This window comes from Pelodiscus sinensis, chromosome 8 (genome assembly GCF_052426305.1).
Source record: "Pelodiscus sinensis isolate ZL-2025 chromosome 8, ASM5242630v1, whole genome shotgun sequence".
NCBI lineage: Eukaryota > Metazoa > Chordata > Testudines > Trionychidae > Pelodiscus > Pelodiscus sinensis.
Genome location: NC_143059.1, coordinates 13,250,710 through 13,256,302, shown reverse-complemented (window position 1 = coordinate 13,256,302; position 5,593 = coordinate 13,250,710).

The following is a 5,593-nucleotide window of genomic DNA, read 5'->3' as shown; positions in this document are numbered from 1 at the left end:
AGGAGGGGGGTTTGCACGCGGGGTTGTGTGGGCCGCGTGCGCGTCTGCAGCACCTGAAAGCAGTTGCAAGCGGCCTGCAGCAAAGCGCCGGCTGGGGTCCGACGAGCCTGACTGTGCAGCTGAGATGGATGACAGTGTGGCATTGCCATTCTTACTTTGACCAGCCTGCTCTGCCCGCACCAGCTCTGAAAGGTGCTACAGAAATAAGGGTGGCAACCCACGACCCCTCTGAAATAAGGTTGTGAGCCCCCTTCACCTCCCTTTTGAGTCAGGATCCCCTCCCCCTCCCAATTTGGGAAACATTGATCTCCCCCATGAAATCTGCATGTCATGGGAGTAAACCATACAAAAAGATAGGTTTCACAGCAGGAAGACTGGATTTTGTGGTTTGTGATGTGTTTTTCATGGTTGTGAATTTGGTAGGGCCCTACCCATCGCCAGTCAAAGTGCTTTTCCATAAAGCCCTGTGTGGATACAAAATTTGTATCCGCATCAGATTTGCAAACATGATCCGCAGCTATAAAGAGGGTAGCTGCAGATTTGCAGTGTTCTACTTATCCTCACTACTGAGTTAATATGATGTATAGTTTGCGTGTTTGCATTACCTTGACCTATATTGGCCATGTGCAATTGTTGTAACAACACAAGTCGGGTGGCATGACTAGAAATAGAAGCCAGCCCTTGAGTAAGTTTCCCTTGAGAACTGATTACTCAACCTGTCTCTGTAATGCATACAGTAGAGCCAGAAAACAACAACAGAGAGCTTTCAGTCCCCCAGTGCCTTCCTCCAAACCTTCCTCCCTGTGACCTTTTAATGACATCAACATATTCCCTATTCCTGCCTGGAATCTGTAAAGACCCATAAATCTGCAGATTTCTGCTTTTTATATCTGTGGACATTTTTGCAGATTGGGTTAGGATACAAAATTTCCATCTACACACAAAGCTCTAGCCATTGCAAATAGGCCTGCTCAGTGTTCTTCCACCTAGTTGCTTGCAACTTCAAGTATAGACTTACCGTACCATTGGCTCCTGAAATTTGCATCGTAAGTCAAAACGTTGTAACTTGGAACCACAATCCATTCTATTCCAATATCAAGCATCATAAAATCAAAACAATGTAAGTTGAATCAGGGTGTCAGTTCAGTCATTGTAAGTGTCGTAATTCGAATATTCTAAAGTCGAGGTCTGTCTGTACCAGCAACTCCTCTCATTGCTGGTTCAGAACTCAATTTTCAGAGACTCTTCCTCTACTCCCCCACCCTCAGCATTTTCCCAGTATGCAGTCAACAGATCAGATGCTGGCACCAAAGCATTGGTGGGTTTCTTGAGCAAGGCTAGAAAAATCCATAGTTTGGGGGTTCAAAAGGCATTGATCAGATTCAATTTGAGAATGTCATTGTGCAACAGTTCATCAAAATAGGCCTTAGCATCATAATAAATACCTAAAAGCATGTGAAACATGACTATGAAATATTCTACAGCACGTTATATTGTACCTAGAAATTGGAAAGTACTGCCATTGCACTTGGGCCAGCCATAAATCCTCTGTGCAATTGTTTGGGAGATTTTTGCCATGATGGCAGCAATGTTATGGATAGGGCCTTCCTAAGGCTTGTGTCTTTGGTGCTAGGCCACATATGCCTTAAGTCTGCAGTGACTTCTCATAATAAAGGTTTTGTATTTTAAACATGATATTGCAGTTCTGTTACTCATGTTTTGTTTTTAACTTTATCAGTTAGCTGAAACAATAACCACTATAAACAGCTTTTCAAAATGTCTTTGATTGTAATTGACACGAAAGTAACACAAGTATTCTGTATTCAAAATCCACAGAAACTCCAAGGCAAAAAAATTAAGTCAGTTTGGACTAAAGTTGGAAGAATGCCTGTCTATAAAGTAGGGGAGAAAAACATTTCAGAGCACTGTATAGGTTGAATCTCTCTAGTCTGGTACTCTCTGGTTCCGCAACATCCGTGGTCCGACATGATTTTAGTTATCTGCATGTCCACTTATGATGGGTGTGGCCAAGTTTTCTGTGGTCCCATAAAGCTTGTTTACAGCCACCAGTCTTGGCTATCTGTATTCTGTGCTCTTATTTGGCTCTAATCTACCTCTAAATGTCTTCTAAGAGCCAAGTAAGCAGTGGAAGTGTTGGTAATGCTGCTAGACAATATTGCCCGTGGTTTGGCAAATTCTCTGGTTCGGCACCAGTCGGGTCCCAAGGGTGCTGGACTAAGAGATTCAACCTGTAGTTTTCTCCAAAACATACAAATATTAAAAATCTTGGAAATTCAGTTTTGCTCTTACATTTAGACAGTACAATGTTATTTGTCAGGGTTACTGGCTTAGGGAACAGGAGAAGAAGTCAAGGTGACATATCTTGATTTTACTAAGCCTTTTGATACAGTCCCACTCCCATGAAATTCTCATAAGCAAACTAGAGAAATTAGGTCTAGAGGAAGTTACTATAAGAGGGGTGCACAACTGGCTGAAAGGCTATACTCAAAGGTTACTTCTACACTGCGCATTTTTGAGCAAGAAGATATGCAAATGAGGTGCGGCAATGAATATCGCCGCACCTCATTCGCATACCTAATGAGCCGCCATTTTGCAGAAGGGGCTTTTGTGCAAGAAGGAGCTGTCTACACTGCTCCTGCTTGCACAAAAAACCCCTCTTGCGCAGGAGCCGTTTGGCCACTTATTTTTAGGAAGAACGGCTCCTGTTTAAGAGGGGTTTTTTGCACAAGGAGCAGTGTAAACAGTTCCTTCTTGCACAAAAGCCCCTTCCTCAAAATGGCGGCTCATTAGGCATGCAAATGAGGTGCAGTGATATTCATTGCTGCAGCTCATTTGCATATCTTCTTGCGCAACAATGCGCAGTGTAGATGTAGCTAAAGAATAATTATCAATGGTTCATTCTCAGATTGGGAGGAGGTATCCAGTGGAGCCCTACAAGGGTCAGTCCTCGGTATTGTACTAGTCAATATTATCGTTAGTGACTTGTATAATAGACTGGAAAGTATGCTTATAACATTTTCAGATGACACTGAGCTAGGTGGGGTTGCTTGCTCTTTAGAGGACAGGATCAGAATTCAAAATGACCCTGACAAATTAGAAAATTAATATGTATTCAACAAGATGAAATTCAGTATAGACAAGTGCAGAGAAATTTAGGTTGAAAAAATTCAAATTCACAATTAAAAATGTGGGGATTATTTGGCTAGGGTCTGGAAGTTTTACAGCAGATCACAAATTCAGTATAAACAATGGTTTTACCCACAAAAGCGCATGATTCTATTTATTTTTGTTAGTCTCTAAAGTGCCCCAAGGCTACTTGTTGTTTTTAAAGTTACAGACTAACATGGCTACCCTTCTGAGACTTACGAAAAAGACCGATATTACAAAGAGAGTTTTGTGTAAGACATGGGAGATAATTACCCTACTTCAATCAGCACTGGTAAGGCCTTTGTTAGAATACTGCATCCCATTCTGTCTGCCACATTTCAGGAAAGATATGGACAAATTGGGTAGGGTCCAGAAAACAGCAACCAAAATAACAAGGTTTGAAAAACCTGACCTATGAGGAAAGGTTAAAATAACTTGGTGGCTGCGTCTAGACTGGCAAGATTTTGCGCAAACGCGTCTGCTTTTGCGCAAAATCTTGCTACCTGTCTACACTGGCTGCGAGTATTTGCGCAAGAACACTGACTTTGTACTGTACAAAATCAGTGGTTCTTGCACAAATATGCCGACGCTCCCGCTCAGGGATAAGCCCTCTTGCACAAGTATTCTTGCGCAAAAGGGTCAGTGTAGACAGACAAGTTAATTTCTTGTGCAAGAAAGCCCAATGGCTAAAATGGCCATCGGAGCTTTCTTGCGCAAGAGAACGTCTACACTGGGCACGGATGCTTTTGAGCAAAAGCAAATCTTTTGTGCAAAGGCCCATGCCAGTATAGACGCTCTCTTGCACAAATACTTTTAACGGAAAAACTTTTCCGTTAAAAGTATTTGCGCAAAATCATGCCAGTCTACACGCAGCCGGTATGTTTATTCTTGACTATTACGTTCCCTTTTTTCCCCTTATCTCCCCCCTTCTCCTCCACTCCTATTTATTTAGAAACTGGGCCTTTAATAACTCCATTCATCTGAAAGAGTGGGTTGTGCCCAAGAAGCTCATGATAGCATCTACATCAGTGGTCTCCAACCTTTTTAACCACAAGGTCACTTTTTCAATTTAAGTGCAATGTAAGATCTACCTTAAACCCAAATACCCTGGCCCCACTTCCTTCCCACCTCTTCTCTAAGGCCCTGCCCCTGCTCTACCCCTTCTCCAAGGCAACACCCTGCTCACTCCATCCCCCTTCCTCCCTCATCCTCATTCACTTAAACCAGACTGGAATAGGGGGTTGGGGTGTAGGCTCTGGTCTTGGGCAAGAGGTTTGGAGTGTGGGAGGGGCTCTGGCCTTAGCCCAGGGTGGAGGAGTGGGGTCCAAGAGGGGTGCCAGGTGCAAACTCTGGGAAGGAGTTTGGGTGCAGGACTCACGTCTGGTGCAGGAGGGGGTTCAGGGTTAGGACAGGGGTTCAGGATACAGGCTCTGGTTGGGCCCCGTTTAACTGAGACAGGTGGTGGAGCAGTGAGGTTAAGGCAGGCTTACTCCTGGCCTGGCCTTGCAGGATGACAGAGATTTGTACTGAGAAGCTCCCTCCATCCTCTTCTCTCTGTGTAGAGATAGGGTACAGAAGTGGAGTGAGGAGGGACACCCTGACATCGGTGCCCCGCCCCACACACACCCTGCACAGCAAGCTGGAGGCTCCCGGGGAGACAGCTCCTAGGCAGAGGGCAGGAGTAACATGACAGTGGGTGGAAGGGCAACTGAAGTGCCAGTCCTTGATAGCTGCCTGGCCAAACCAATCAGGATCACCTGCCAGAGGCTCCAAGATCTACTGGTACATCCCAATCTATTGGTTGGTGACCACTGCTCTACATGTTTTGTTATTCTCTAAGGTGCTGCAAAACTATTCATTGTTTTTTTAAAGTTTTTCCAGTTACAGACAAACATGGGTACCCCTCTGAAGCTTTTGATCATATATTAAAATCTTGGTTTCAGCAGGTTATCTGCATTTCTTGCTTCAGAACTTTAAACATTAGCTTTGATTTTTCACCAACTCTGGCCCATCCCCAGCAGCATGTTCATTTCTTTCTTGCTACCGATCTCAGGGCTGGGTTCTTTAAATGGGTAATTGTCGAACCAGAGGGCAGTTATCCTAACAAGTATAAACATGAAATCCTGTTCCCAGAGATCAAAAAAGGATTTAAGAACAAATTGCATAATGAAAATCTACTTTAAAACAACTATTCGCTAATAATTGTAGCTTTTTAGAGCTGGAATAAATCCGTATCAAGCAGGAAAGCTACAGAGCCTAGCTTAACGATAAATATTTCATTATTTTTATTCTTAACCTGTATGATTACTAAAAATATTCTATTATCTTGTAGCTTATTTATAATAGATAAGATACTGATTCTCTGTGTTCATATTTTCACTGTCCATCATTGCCTTATTAGAACATGCAACATCCATTCCTATGC